The sequence below is a fragment of the Stegostoma tigrinum genome, chromosome 23 (genome assembly GCF_030684315.1).
Source record: "Stegostoma tigrinum isolate sSteTig4 chromosome 23, sSteTig4.hap1, whole genome shotgun sequence".
Classification (NCBI taxonomy): Eukaryota; Metazoa; Chordata; class Chondrichthyes; order Orectolobiformes; family Stegostomatidae; genus Stegostoma; species Stegostoma tigrinum.
In genome coordinates this window covers 14,371,555-14,388,073 of record NC_081376.1, presented here as the reverse complement: position 1 = coordinate 14,388,073, position 16,519 = coordinate 14,371,555, and the positions used below count along the sequence as shown (strand labels likewise).

General features: G+C 43.4%; 1 protein-coding gene across 2 annotated transcripts in view; it reads right to left on the bottom strand.

The window, feature by feature from the left end:
• Nucleotides 1–16,519, bottom strand: part of LOC125462293 (uncharacterized protein C7orf50 homolog) — a 335,367-nt gene that overhangs the window by 317,654 nt on the left and 1,194 nt on the right. The window lies entirely within an intron of this gene.

The window sequence follows — 16,519 nt, the reverse complement described above, 5'->3', positions numbered from 1 at the left end:
GTTGCTCTCCCACCAACCTTCCTCAGACAAGGAAACCAAAACTGCACACAATACTCCACATGGTCTCACCAAGGCCCTGTACAAGACATCACTGCTCCTGTACTTGAATATGAAGACCGTTATGCGATTTGCCGGATGCATTAGTTGCTGCACTTGTTATGCTTACTTTCAGTGACTGGCATGACCTCTCCTATGAAGACAGAACCAAAGTATGCATTTAATTGTTCTGCCATCTCTTTGTTCCCCATTATAACTTCTCTTGTTTGTGATTGTGAGGGACCTAAATTTATCTTCAATAATTTTATTCTTCACATACCTATAAAAGCTTTTATAATCAGTTTATATTTTCTCTGTAAGCTTACTCTTATACACTTATTTTCCCCTTCTTAATCAATCCCATTGTCACCACATTCAAAACCGCTCCCAATCATCAGGTCTGCTTCTTTTTTGGACTAATTTGTATCCTCCTTCATCACAAGGTTACTCCAAGATCCTGACACAACAAGCATTCACATCACTCTAAAGTACGATTACCATGTGAAATGCTTTCCCACATGTGGATCAAAAAATCCAAGGGCTAGCCTTTCCTCAAATTCCTTTCAGCTCTATTTCTTTTGACTAGCTGGACAGGGCTTTCTTTTTGTAACGTCATATCACCACTAATCACTTTACGTCCAGACCAATAATGGTGTACTCAACTCAAGATGATCTCTCAAAAGAAGGTTTGTCTCAGTACCCTATATACTAATCAAAAGAGAAATGAACATGACTCAAGAGAATATGCGCAGCTTTATGAGCTGTACAATTCATCTTGCATTAATGATAATACTAGCTCTAGCGGTTTGAAGATTAGCAATCATGCTCCATTAGATATCTATATTAATTAAACATATAATCTCCAATCTTTTACTTAAACAGATTTTTGTCAAGCACTCTGCTTTAAAAACATTAAATCTGCGCAGTAATTATTATTTTTACCGGAAGTCTATTGTGCTCATCACTGGAATGGTGTTGTTTCTTTAAAACTCTAATCTCAATTAAAACCACAGATCTTGTCTGATGGCAGATAGGGAGAAAAGTCATCTATCTCCTCCATATCACAAATGCAGATTTCCTCTCCAATGCTCTCTTCTGACCAAAGTGTTCAGCTTTTTGTTTTTCTTCATTACTTACGACCTCTAGTGTCAGAATTATGTTAGTCACCTATCCATGAACTCCCTTAAAGGCAAAGTATCCAAAATGGCACATAATTTTTAAATGCTGCCCTGGAATTTCAATAACAATGACAATAATTTAAATGTAATTCATTGCTATGAAATATTTTGGGGTGCTCTAAGGTCATAAAACACACTGCATCTAAATAAATTAGTAAGAGCACAAACGTGTGAATTTTTTCAATCTTGTGCCAATAACAGAACTACAGATTTTATCCTTTCAAATATGGGTTGGGTCATGAGGCAATGCTTTGAGCTACAGGACAAAATGCTAAGGGATAGCGGCTAGGGGCCAGTCACTGTGACAGTGATCATTTAATAGTGCAAGCATCAATACCAGTGCTGACTAAACCTAAATGATAAAACAACTCTAAAAATTTGCCACGGTGACTTCTATTTATACTGACTTGTTCTTTAGTGTCAAGTGATCTTTAAAGTGTTCCAATAGCTAATTATCCTGTTAAATGGCAACTTTACACTCATCAGATTCTTTCAGCAAATAATCAATATTATCAACAATACTCCACCAATTTAAAGAAACAAATGTTTCGTACATTTTTTCTTCCAGTAAAATCTATCTTCAGGACAGCAATTATAAAATTGAAAAGGGGAAACACGGAACAGAAAGTTTTTTCTCAGCAGGAAATTTAGATGAAAAACTAGGAGGCCTACCATGACTAACAGATTACCAGAGCAAGCTCAATAGGCTAGAGGATTTACCACTGTCCATATGAACGATTTCAATCTCCATAATATTCATAAACTGGCCACGCTGCTATATATACACAGAAATAAAATGTATACACACTGCTTTAGACAAGATGTGTTTTTCCACTGCTATAACTTTTACCTGATATCAAACTATAGGTAATTTCATAAAAACAATTAGAAGCCATTAAGACTGTGCAAGTTTAGCCGGTGGATGGCATTTAAGGTATTATACATTTACTATGATTAGCAAATCATACAGGCTGATCTTGTTATAAAATTGAAGGGATGTAGAAATTTCCAAGTAACATCTTTAAAACTAAATTCAGTGTCCAATGATAAAATATTCGCTTCTGCTGGCTGAAGAGTCATCAAATATTGTTTAACCATTATTTGTTGCCTTTTCACTGGTTCCTAGCAACAGGTGAAATATAATGACAAGAGATGGACAAGATAAACATTTTAAGGTACACTGTACTGGATTTTGACAAGAGGTGAACTTTTCTATTAATTCTCCATTCAGGATAGGTTTGCCCAATTAGCTACTAAAAAAAAAGAACAAAAATCCCAGGAGGCTAATTAGCCCGTCACAGATCTTCGTACAAGCTATCCTATTACTCCTTTTACTGTGCTGTTTCCTCTCATTCCTGCCAATCTTCAAGGTTCAAGTATCTATCCAATTCCTTTTTCAAAGATAAATACTAAATTAGTTTCCACCATGATCATGTCAGGCTATAAAGAACATACTGTATAATTTTCCTTCTTCCGCAAACCCAGCCTCTGGCCCCTTTGTCAATTACCTCATGTCTAAGTTTTCTGATCATCAACCCTTCAGACATTGAGACAGGTTTTCTACATTTCCTCAATCAAGAGATTTTGTGGTGTAGTTCCTTGTGTGGATTCAATATAAAATCTTTCATGCCTATTCTATCTGACCTCATAGCACACCTGTCCAAAGCTCAAAAAAGTCTTAATTGTTTAAGAAAATATGTATTTATCTGTTAAGTTACTAACTTCCATTCACAAATACAAAGACACCAAAGATTTCCCAACGTGCACCAGCTGGGGAGAATTAAGAATTGAAGTATTGCTGCTTTTCGGCCTAGAAGGCCTGAGTTCAAGTCCAGAATTTTGCAAAAACACTTCTGAACAGGTTAATTAGAAAATATCTATAATCGCCCTTCAAACACCTCTGCCGAAAGAAAACAGCTGGCTCTTGTGATGAAATGGTAATGTCCCTACATCTGGTCGAGGTGGCCAAATTCAAGTCCCACTTGCTCCAGCGATGTGTAACAACATTTCCGAGGTTGATCAAAAAAAAATCTACTGCAGCTTTCTCTCTGGAGTGCCATTCACAAACTAAATACCATAAAACAAATCAATTTCTTTCCTGTGATTGAGTTTCTGTATTTACTGCATTATACAAGTAGCATGTTTTAACTTGTACTTCTGTGAAACAATTAAAAGTTGCCATAGCCCCAAAGGACAAACGGGCTGCTCTCTGATTACAGAGACAGACAACTGGTTGTGAATTTAGCCTGAGTACCATTTCAAGCAAGGTGCAAGGTTGTGGCGGTGGGACTTTCATGGTAATCTGAGCCAATGCAGGATTGAACCCACACTGTTGGCATCACAAACCACTCAGCCAGCCAACTGAGCTAATTTATTCCCAAATAATTTATAAATCCACCACAACTGACCACTACAATTGACATTATAAAGCTGCATGGAAAAAAAACGTACAAAACCTGAATAGCCACAAGAAAATGGTTAAAATTACCATACTCAAGAGTGTATTCACTTCTGTGCAGAAAATTTATATATGTTAAGTGCATGTGTTTTGATAAAATGACATTATATTTTACCAAGTTTATAGTATTAAATTATAACGCTGTGACGTTACGGATGATGAAAAGCTGTTAATGAAGGAATTTTCTCTTAAATCTTTGTATTCATTCATGACACATAAGCATTGCTAGCAAGGCCAGCACTTATTTTCACATTCTTGATCCATTGTAGTCCATGTGGTGTTGGCACATGCACATTGCCATTAGGGAAAGAGTTTCTGTATCCCAGGCACAAGCTGTATGTGACTTGGAGGACCACCTATGAATGATGGCATTACTGTATAATTGTGCCATTGTTCTTCCAGATAATAGGAAGGGTTTGTAAGGAACTTTGTTAAGAACTTTGGCAGGTTGCTGCAGTGCATCTTGTGGATGAGTGAATATTTAAGGTGATGGTTTGATAATCGAGAATGCTACATTGCCTTGGGTGACAATATGAGTGTTAACAAAGCCGCATTTATCCAAGCTGCTGGAGAGTATTTCGTCATACTCGTGACTTGTGCCTTGTAGAAGCTGATCAAAGATACAGAGTTACTCACCACAGAATTCCCTAGTTCTGTGCCTTGTTTTGCAGGCAGAGTGTTTGTATGCCTGGTTACTTATGTTTCTGGACAATGGTAATCCATGGGCACTGATGGTGGGGTTTTCAGTGATAACAATGCCAGTGACTGTCAAGGGAAAACTGTTAGATCTTCTCTTGTTGGGAAGGACACTGGAGGACGTGAATGTTATATGCCACTTATTAGCCTGGGAGTATCCTCACTTCTGATATTATACTGAAGGGAAGGATCAACTCCATCTGTTGAGCCTAGGTCACTATCCTGAGATACTCCTGCAACGTTGTCCCGGGAACGATACGTTTGACTTCCAACTACCACAACAATCTTCCTTTGTGATTGATATGAATTTAACTTGTTATGACTTTTCCCCAAGTCCCACTACCTTCAATTTTACTAGACTTGACTACATCCAGTCTTGATGCTAAGAATAGTCATTGTCACTACATCCTTGAGGTTTAGCTCTTTTGTCTATGTTAGAACCAAGCTGTAATGAGGTCAGAAGCTGATAGGCCATGGTAGAAGTCAAATTGAGTATCAGTGCATCCTGGTCATGATTCAGAGCAGACTGATCAATGGTGCAGTAATAGCCTGGATTGGAAATGCCCTACTTCAGGTGGACAGTACATGTGGGGAATTTTCCATGTTGGTGGAAAGACGCAAGAATGTAGCCTTACGAAAACAGAGGCTTGACTAAGGGAGCAAGTAGTTCTGGAACTAGTGTTTACTTGCACATGTTTGACTTGACGAGTGAGACTTCATGGGCTCCACAGGCAATACTGAAGACTCCCAGAGTCACTTGTACTTATCTACATACCATTGAGAGTCAGGAAATGTTCAAAGCTAATAATGATGAATAAGTCCAGGAGTCTGGCTATGAGATATGAGGTATGATTCAGAGAGTATAACTATATCTATGCCTATTTCTATAATGTCAAGCTTTGCTCAACTTATCTGTAAAATAACTAATTACATGTGCCAGAAGTACCCAGATGCAGGCAAGGAGGGCTTTGCACAGTTGACCTGAAAACCTTTGTTTCACACTTATCTACACTGATCCCATGTGCCAACCTGACTCAGTCTGGCCTAAAGTGCAACCTGCAGAGTGTGGAGTTTAGTCAATGTGGGATTTAGGTGAAGTGAGACAGTGAGGTTGTTTTACTGCTGCCTTGTTTTCCTAACAACATTCACAGATCAGTGGGGGCACCAGCAGACCAAAGCTCAAGGGCTGAGCAATTATTAAAAGTTTAATTGAGAAGCAGCAGGGATAAGTAAAAGTCAGAGAATAAGAGAAGACTACATTTAAGATAAACGAAGTATCTCTAAGATTAAGTAATTAGAAACGTTTGCAAGTAAGACCAAGAAAGTGCAAAATTAAGGTATGACAGGTGAGGTCAACGGAGTGGAATATGTGACCTGTTACGCATGGGAAGTAATGGAGGCTACCATCATCCAAGATGGCCATGTGTGCAGGAAGTGTTCCTAACTACAGAAAGCTGGGTCCACATTTTGGAGCTCAAGCAGTGGCTGGGGACACCTGTGCACACCGCCAAGCTTGAGAGTTATGTGGGAAGCATATTCAGAGTGGTCACACTGCAAATCCAGGGACTGGAGGAAAGAAGGAAACTGGTGACGACCAAACAGTCAATGAGAATCAGGCAAGAAGGACATGACTCCCCTGTGGTCCCTCTCACAAATTGGTTTTCCATTCAGAAAGCTGATGAGGGCACTGGTTCCTCAAGAAAGTGCAGACAAAGCCAAGCTTCTAGTACCACAAGCAGCCTGACTGTACAGAAGGGGAGGATGAGGAAAGTAGGAGTAATAGTTTAGCGGGAGGGCTTAGATTAATTCACAGGTCAGCACAACATCGAAGGCCGAAGGGCCTGTTCTGCGCTGTATTGTTCTATGTTCTATGTTCTAATAGTGATAGCAGATTTATTAATTCGAGGAACAGGAAGATGTTTCTGCAGTCACAGGCAAGACTTCAGGATAGCGTGTTGCCTCCCTTGTCTCGGGATCAGAGATGTAACTGAGTCGCTGCATGCTATCCTAAAGAGCAAGGTAAAAAGTCAGAATTCATGGTACACATCGATACCAATGACATAGGTCGAATGAGTGATGAAGTGCTACATCAAGAATTGAGGGAGTTAGGCATTAGACTAAAGATCATGGTCTCAAAAGGTTGTAATCTCTGGATTACTCCTGGTGCCATAGATTAGCAAAAACAAAAATAAGAGAGTAGGGCAGATGAACGTGAGGCTCAAGAGAGAAGGCCTTAAATTCTTGGATCACTGAGGGTGTTTCTGGGGAAGCTGGAACCTGTAAGAGAGGGACAGTCGGCACCGGAATCAAAATGGGACCAACATTTTTGCTGGTGTTGTTGGGAAGAATTTATAGCAAACAGAGTACTAAAGTTGCACATACCAACTATGCAGCCAGGCAGGCTAATGAAGCCAGGGGTTGGTTAGCATGCAGCTTTAGGCACCAAAGCAGGATGATTCAGGTCTCTACTCTCACATAAATAACCTTACCAATGAGCAGGCAGAGGAAAGAAGAATAGAAATACAGATTAGACTATGAGTTTTTCCACAGGACAATAGCAATATAATGAGAAAGTTTACTTAATTGACTATTACTGCCACTTACAGAGTAATGTTAGCGCAAAAGTAGGGGAGAACGGGTAGCGCATCATCTGAAAAGGGATGGACAGTAGAAGCAAATTAAGCACTTGTTTTCAACTCCCACCAAAAGATGTACATATTTTGCCACTAATTACAATTAATATTTTATTACTAATTGATTCTAATCTGCTAACAAAGATTGGGCGTAACTTGCCCTGCACACTCACGTTTAACGAATTTAAGTAAGCTAAAACTATTGGAAATTGTTCTTTCAGCACCATCTAGTGAAAAACTGAAGAATCGCAACAGCCAATCTTCATAATACACAGCAGGCAATGACCCCACAGCACTTAGTCCTTCAATTGATCATTTGCAACATGTACTGTAGTGCACCAAACCCAATTTAATTCTAAGGGAAGATAATTATTTCTCTTACATTTAGAATTGTTTAGCCTTCAACCCAGGTTTGTATTCTATGCAATTAACATGGGGCTGCAAAAACATCAAGCAATTTACCATTGATGAGTTAACAATCTCTTTTAGCTCACAAAGGTCACCAGCAATGATCAAACACCTCTGCAATATGATATTTGCACTTTTTTTTGAAATTACATTTTTATACATGAAATACATGCAGACATATTAATTATATGTGATTAACTTTTGATGTAGCTAAAAGTGATCAATACACACTGCACCAGCACCAAAATAATCTTCATGTAATGTGAGGGTTGATGTTAATAAACATTATGTTTATTATGAAAGCATAAGCCCCTTGGAGAATTAGAAACTGTTTTCGCGAACTTCACCCATTACAGCCTTGATGTTCCTCAAATAAAGCATGCTGCTCATGGTCTCGAATATAAATATTTCACACCATTCAAACATAAAACAACACACAATTCCATTGACAAATTTCCTGACAGCATTAGCACTCAGAACTAACACTCTTTGACACAAGCTTTATTCAGAGAGCAAGGGTGTCACTGGCCATGACAGCATTTATTGCCTACTCCTAATTCTCCTCAAAAATGTGATGATAAGCAGTATGCTTTATTTCTCCACTGGTAGTTTTGCTGCAGAAACAGTGTTGCTATGACTGGGGTAAATATGCTATTGCAAATGTTTTTATAGTTGCCTCAACAGCTAATCCATACTGAAGAACAACTTACAGTTTTCACATTTGCTGCCCTTGTGTCAATCCCCATGCACCAAGTGCTGCAGAACAAATCACAACCTGGATTGTGAAATGTGCTTTTCCAAATATTCCAGATGTCTGCCAAAGAATGTGTTGATTAACTTGCATTTTGTGAACATGACAATTATTTATGAAAAGAACAAAATCAGAAGTTGCTGGAAGGGTTCAACAGGTCTGACACCATCTGCAAAGAAAAAATTCAGAGTTTACATTTCGGGTCCAGTGACCCTTCTTCAAAACTGATGGTAGCTAGGAAAGCATCGGTTTATGTGCAGAAGACAGGAAGGGGTGATGGGGTAGGAAGCAAAGGATTGAGCCCAAAGAGGGAGAAGAGCAGTTGGATAGACAAAGGAGTTGATAACAATCTGGCTAGGAGAGTGAAGAGCTGTTAATGGGGACTATCAGTGACTAGTGAGTAATGGCAGGCTGTGAGAATAACAAGGCCCGGTGTGTGAAGTAGGGGGCTAGGACATGGAATGAGTTTAGGCCTTAAAATTATTGAACTCAGTATTGAGTCCGGAGGGCTGTAGCGACCCCAAGCAGAAAATGAGGTGTTGTTCTTCCAGCTTGCTCTGAGCCGCACTGGAACAGAGATGTTGCAGGGAACGGGGTGGTGCGTTGAAGTGGCAGGCAACTGGAAGCTATTTTGCGAGCAGAAAGCAAGGAAGCAGTTACCCAGTTTATGCTTTGTTTCCCCAATGTAGAGGAAACCATATTTTGAGCAACAAATGCGGTAGACTAGATTCTGGGAAATGCAGGTGAAGTACTGCTTCACCTGGAAGGTATGTTCGGGCCCTTGGATACTGGGGATGTAGCAAGTAAATGGGCAGGTGTTACACCTTTGCTGGTTTAAGGGGAAGGTGCTGTGGGTGGGTGTTGGGAGTAAAGGAAGAGTGGACGAGGGTGTCCCAGAGAGAATGGTCCCTACAGAAGGCAGACAAGGCTGCAAGGAACCTGCACTCCAAGGTCTCTTTGTTCAGCAACACTCCCAGGACTTTACCATTAAGTGTATAATTCCTGTCCTGATTTGACTTCCCAAAATGCAGCACCTCACATTTATCTGAATTAAACTCCACTTGAACATCACTTTCTAAAGGGCAATCATAATGGTCAGTAAATTGTTGGTCTTGCTAGTAACACAAGCATCCCAAAAACAAATAAAATAAACAAAATACAGATTCTGAGAGACTTCGAAAGAAAAATTGCAGGAATTCTTTTCTAAAAACCTAAGGTTTTTTAAAAAAGGTTATTCATGGGTACATGTTGCTGGTAAGGCTAACATTCCTTGCCCATCTCTGACTGCCCTTGAAATGGTGATGCTGAGACACCTTGACAACTCAGTCGCTTATTTGACCATTTCAGAGGGCAGTTAAGAGCTAATCTCATTGCTACAGTTCTCAGGTTGCACAAAGATCAGACTGGGTAAGGACAGAAGATTTGCTTCCTTAAAAGAGTAACAGGTAACCCTTTGGATTTTACAATAATTTGTAGTTGCATGATCATCGAGAAATGGTTTGGTGCTGGCTTTTTATTCAATTAACTTCACGTAACATCCCTAGCTGCCATGGTGTGATGTGAATTCAGATCATCAGATCATTAGCCTGATTATTAAATCAGTGATACAACCATGGCATTCTCTTCCCAAAACCCTGTTCAATGACTGAGACCTCCACATTAAATCACCCCCTTGCAAACAGAATTAGTTCTAAGTTACAAGTTTATAGACCATTAGGACTCACCTTAAACAAAAATATCATGAATGAACTGCATTCAATAGAAATTCCTGAATCCAATAACACTTGGTTAAGGTTACTGTGAAATATATGACTGACTGGAGAGGCTTTTGTCTTTGATTAACAAAGTTTGAGCATTTTCTTGACGTATGAGATGTTAGCTGCACAAAACCAGCAAATTCAGACCAATATCTAATAACTTCTGCCATCTAAGAGTGGATCTGTCCTTTTTTTAAAGCAGATCAACAACCTGATCTGAGAGTGTTACATGCTAAATTCCAACAGCTGTCCTCCCTCAGGAGGAAAATCTGGAAGACCCCAAGGATTTTCATACTGTAACCAACCACTTATAGATCCTTTGAGGGCAGTGGTTTTGTTTGCTGGAAATTTCTGGTATGTGAAGTTGAATATATTACAGAGACATGTCAATGCCCAAATAGGTGCATTATCACCACAATGGACTAATCTGTTTTGAACACTGAAATGTCAACAATTTAAGCACTTAACTTGGAAGCTCACTGATTAAAAACTCTCTTGCAAACTTGGTGAAAACAGGTGGCCAAAGCAACACCAAAATCAACAACAGACTCTTCGGTTTGCAGTGTTGAATCCACTTGCACAGCCAAATAGATATGTATGGTAGCCCTAGAGCCTTCAGATCATTTGGAAACCATTACCAAAAGTTACTGCAGTCGGAATGGGAGACTATAGCATAATAAGGATGCAAGTACAACTAAATCTTTATATTAGTTCTTGGGAACCACAGGGTTCCTTTGAAAGTTGTCTATTACTTGAAATTTGACTAATCCATTATTAAAGAACCTACAACTTTGTTGAATGTACTGTTATTTTCATTGCTGGCTCAAATTTCTCGCTGATTGACTTAGGAGTTATACCTGAGCTACTCAAACGTATGAATCTGCCTGATGTATCTACAATACCTGAGGGCAAATCCTGGCTGTGGAGCAGTAAATGGCCTACCAACAATATAACATCATAAATTTCCAATTTACAGGAAGCAAAGGTTTGGTACTGAAGCTACATTTTTCAGTTAGCAAGAATAAGAGATGGACAATAGACACGTAACATAGATTCTTTTTTTTCCATCAACCAGTGGCCAACCTGAATATAAACCCAATTTGATAATAAAAATTATCCACTGATGTCTATGAAAACTGGTATCCCATTGCCTGCATTGAAGTATGTAATTTCTCCCTAAATGAGGATAGCCTATTTATTTAAATAAACAAACAAACAGAACAAGTTGTCAAAAGTAGGGTTTAGAGGTCCTAAGGATTAGGATTATTGATGACATTTAATACACTATACCAGGTAATTTACCAGCTTTGAGCGTTCTGGTAACTGTCCTCTGCTTCAGCAAAAATCATACCATTCATTAAATTCTTATTTGGTGGCAATGATACCCATGCCGAATGGTACTTCTCTAGACATAAACGACAGTGGCCAATCATGACCAACCATCTGGGCAATGGCACACTATGCATTGGACTACTGAACCTACCACACAGTGATAATGGGAACTGCAGATGCTGGAGAATCCAAGATAATAAAATGTGAGGCTGGATGAACACAGCAGGCCAAGCAGCATCTCAGGACCACAAAAGCTGACGTTTCGGGCCTAGACCCTTCATCAGAGAGGGGGATGGGGTGAGGGTTCTGGAATAAATAGGGAGAGAGGGGGAGGCGGACCGAAGATGGAGAGAAAAGAAGATAGGTGGAGAGGAGAGTATAGGTGGGGAGGTAGGGAGGGGATAGGTCAGTCCAGGGAAGACGGACAGGTCAAGGAGGTGGGATGAGGTTAGTAGGTAGATGGAGGTGCGGCTTGGGGTGGGAGGAAGGGATGGGTGAGAGGAAGAACAGGTTAGGGAGGCAGAGACAGGTTGGACTGGTTTTGGGATGCAGTGGGTGGAGGGGAAGAGCTGGGCTGGTTGTGTGGTGCAGTGGGGGGAGGGGACGAACTGGGCTGGTTTAGGGATGCGGTGGGGGAAGGGGAGATTTTGAAACTGGTGAAGTCCACATTGACACCATTAGGCTGCAGGGTTCCCAGGCGGAATATGAGTTGCTGTTCCTGCAACCTTCGGGTGGCATCATTGTGGCACTGCAGGAGGCCCATGATGGACATGTCATCTAAAGAGTGGGAGGGGGAGTGGAAATGGTTTGCGACTGGGAGGTGCAGTAGTTTGTTGCGAACTGAGCGGAGGTGTTCTGCAAAGCGGTCTCCAAGCCTCCGCTTGGTTTCCCCAATGTAGAGGAAGCCACACCGGGTACAGTGGATGCAGTATACCACATTGGCAGATGTGCAGGTGAACCTCTGCTTAATATGGAATGTCATGTTGGGGCCTGGGATGGAGGTGTGGGGGCAAGTGTAGCATTTCCTGCGGTTGCAGGGGAAGGTGCTGGGTGTGGTGGGGTTGGAGGGCAGTGTGGAGCGAATAAGGGAGTCACGGAGAGAGTGGTCTCTCCGGAAAGCAGACAGGGGTGGGGATGGAAAAATGTCTTGGGTGGTGGGGCCGGATTGTAGATGGCGGAAGTGTCGGAGGATGATGCGTTGTATCCGGAGGTTGCTGGGATGGTGTGTGAGAATGAGGGGGATCCTCTTTGGGCGGTTGTGGCGGGGGCGGGGTGTGAGGGATGTGTTGCGGGAAATATGGGAGACGCGGTCAAGGGCGTTCTCGATCACTGTGGGGGGAAAGTTGCGGTCCTTGAAGAACTTGGACATCTGGGATGTGCGGGAGTGGAATGTCTTATTGTGGGAGCAGATGCGGCGGAGACGGAGGAATTGGGAATAGGGGATGGAATTTTTGCAGGAGGGTGGGTGGGAGGAGGTGTATTCTAGGTAGCTGTGGGAGTCGGTGGGCTTGATATGGACATCAGCTACAAGCTGGTTGCCTGAGATGGAGACTGAGAGGTGCAGGAAGGTGAGGGATGTGCTGGAGATGGCCCAGGTGAACTGAAGGTTGGGGTGGAAGGTGTTGGTGAAGTGGATGAACTGTTCGAGCTCCTCTGGGGAGCAAGAGGCGGCGCCGATACAGTCATCAATGTAACGGAGGAAGAGGTGGGGTTTGGGGCCTGTGTCGGTGCAGAAGAGGGACTGTTCCACGTAACCTACAAAAAGGCAGGCATAGCTGGGGCCCATGCGGGTGCCCATGGCCACCCCCTTAGTCTGTAGGAAGTGGGAGGAGTCAAAAGAGAAGTTGTTGAGGGTGAGGACAAGTTCGGCTAGGCGGATGAGGGTGTCGGTGGAGGGGGACTGGTCGGGCCTGTGGGACAGGAAGAAGCGGAGGGCATTGAGGTCATCTGCATGCGGAATGCAGGTGTATAGGGACTGGACGTCCATGGTGAAGATGAGGTGTTGGGGGCCAGGGAATTGGAAGTCCTGGAGGAGGTGGAGGGCATGGGTGGTGTCACGGACGTAGGTAGGGAGTTCCTGGACCAAAGGGGAGAAAATGGAGTCCAGATAGGTGGAGATGAGTTCGGTGGGGCAGGAGCAGGCTGAGACGATGGGTCGACCAGGGCAGGCAGGTTTGTGGATTTTGGGAAGGAGATAGAAACGGGCCGTGCGGGGTTGGGGAACAATGAGGTTGGAGGCTGTGGGTGGGAGGTCCCCTAAGGTGATGAGGTCATGAATGGTGTTGGAGATGATGGTTTGGTGCTTGGGTGCGGGGTCATGATCGAGGGGGCGGTAGGAGGTGGTGTCGGAGAGTTGGCGTCTGGCCTCGGAGATGTAGAGGTCAGTGCGCCATACTACCACTGCGCCACCCTTGTCTGCGGGTTTGATGGTGAGGTTGGGGTTGGAGCGGAGGGAGCGGAGGGCTGCCCGTTCTGCAGGGGAGAGGTTGGAGTGGGTGAGAGGGGTGGAGAGGTTGAGGCGGTTAATGTGTCGACGGCAGTTGGAGATGAAGAGGTCGAGGGAGGGTAGGAGGCCTGGGGGTGGTGTCCAGGAGGAGGACTTGTGTTGGAAGCAGGTGAAGGGGTCAGTGGAGGGAGGGTTAGGCTCCCGGTTGAAGAATTAGGCATGGAGGCGAAGGCGGCGGAAAAACTGCTCTATGTCCAAAGTTCACCTGGGCCATCTCCAGCACATCCCTCACCTTCCTGCACCTCTCAGTCTCCATCTCAGGCAACCAGCTTGTAACTCATGTCCATTTCAAGCCCACCAACTCCCACAGCTACCTAGAATACACCTCCTCCCACCCACCCTCCTGCAAAAATTCCATCCCCTATTCCCAATTCCTCCGCATCTGCTCCCACAATAAGACATTCCACTCCCGCACATCCCAGATGTCCAAGTTCTTCAAGGACCGCAACTTTCCCCCCACAGTGATCGAGAACGCCCTTGACCGCGTCTCCCGTATTTCCCGCAACACATCCCTCACACCCCGCCCCCGCCACAACCGCCCAAAGAGGATCCCCCTCATTCTCACACACCAACCCACCAACCTCCGGATACAACGCATCATCCTCCGACTCTGCCGCCATCTACAATCCGACCCCACCACCCAAGACACTTGTCCATTCCCACCCTTGTCTGCTTTCCGGAGAGACCACTCTCTCCGTGACTCCCTTGTTCGCTCCACACTGCCCTCCAACCCCACCACACCCGGCACCTTCCCCTGCAACTGCAGGAAATGCTACACTTGCCCCCACACCTCCATCCCAGGCCCCAACATGACATTCCATATTAAGCAGAGGTTCACCTGCACATCTGCCAATGTGGTATACTGCATCCACTGTACCCGGTGTGGCTTCCTCTACATTGGGGAAACCAAGCGGAGGCTTGGGGATCGCTTTGCAGAACACCTCCGCTCAGTTCGCAACAAACAACTGCACCTCCCAGTCGCAAACCATTTCCACTCCCCCTCCCATTCTTTAGATGACATGTCCACCATGGGCCTCCTGCAGTGCCACAATGATGCCACCCGAAGGTTGCAGGAACAGCAACTCATATTCCGCCTGGGAACCCTGCATCCTAATGGTATCAATGTGGACGTCACCAGTTTCAAAATCTCACCTTCCCCCACCGCATCCCAAAACCAGCCCAGTTCGTCCCCTCCCCCCACTGCACCACACAACCAGCCCAGCTCTTCCCCTCCACCCACTGCATCCCAAAACCAGTCCAACCTGTCTCTGCCTCCCTCACCTGTTCTTCCTCTCACCCATCCCTTCCTCCCACCCCAAGCCGCACCTCCATCTACCTACTAACCTCATCCCACCTCCTTGACCTGTCCGTCTTCCCTGGACTGACCTATCCCCTCCCTACCTCCCCACCTATACTCTCCTCTCCACCTATCTTCTTTTCTCTCCATCTTCGGTCCGCCTCCCCCTCTCTCCCTATTTATTCCAGAACCCTCACCCCATCCCCCTCTCTGATGAAGGGTCTAGGCCCGAAACGTCAGCTTTTGTGGTCCTGAGATGCTGCTTGGCCTGCTGTGTTCATCCAGCCTCACATTTTATTACCACACAGTGACGTGATTTCAATATTCCATTTCACTAAAGATTCACACTGATGTAAAATCAAACCGCACTCCAGGATTTCAGCACACAACTTACAGACTGGTAATTCTGCATCATCAGAAATGTCTTTTAGATGATCAAGCAAAATGTTCCAGTCATGCATCTAAAGTCTCCATTAACAACTGTTCACCCTCCCAGCCAGATCATTAGCAACTCCTCTGTCTGTCCAACTGTCTTTCAATCTCTTTGGGCTGTAGCCTATCGTTTAGTCCCTATCCCACCCACCTCCCTATTTTCTGCATATAAACTGACGCTTTCCCAGCCACCATCAGTTCTGAGGAAGGGTCACCAGACCTGAAATATTAACTCTGCTTTCTCCTCCACAGATGCTGCCAGACCTGCTAAGCTTTTCCAGCAATGTGATAATGGGAACTGCTGATGCTTGGAGAATCCAAGATAATAAAGTGTGAAGCTGGATGAACACAGCAGGCCAAGCAGCATCTCAGGAGCACAAAAGCTGATGTTTCGGGCCTAGCCTGCAGTGGTCATCCAACTTCACACTTTATTATCTTCAGCTTTTCCATCAACTTTGATTTTGTTCCTGACTTACAGCATCTGCGTTTTTTTGGTTTTTAAAACAAAATTGCACCAACCAAACTATGTAGACAGTGGAAACACGTGTGTTGCGGCCATATTTCAGATGATGTATCCCACAAATGTTGTTATTGCATTCACATTCTTGAATTAAATATTCCACAAAGCACAAGTTTTTTGACAGAAAAACAACAGATCAAAATTTCACCCTATCTACAAACTCATTTGGGCAAAGTGCCATCAAATATATGACAAATCTCTTCGTTTTTGAGAAAGGCACTAGAAACATTGCACTGTGAATGATGTGTTTCTAGCTTCTGAACAGGTTGAAAACATTCTGCCAAGAAACTAAACAGCGCTGGCTAAAAAGTACAAATCTGATTTATTCGAGAATAAAGTTATTCAGAATCTGCAGAAATAGGGGAAAGCCAAATTGTAACATATCACAACTTTACATCTCCTGTTATAAAATAATATATTACATTTTTTCAGTAACAATGGTCAAGTAAAGAAAGGCTTTAAAGGTCACTTAGTTATTCAGATACTTCCTCCAAAGGCAGGGAATGGAATTTCAC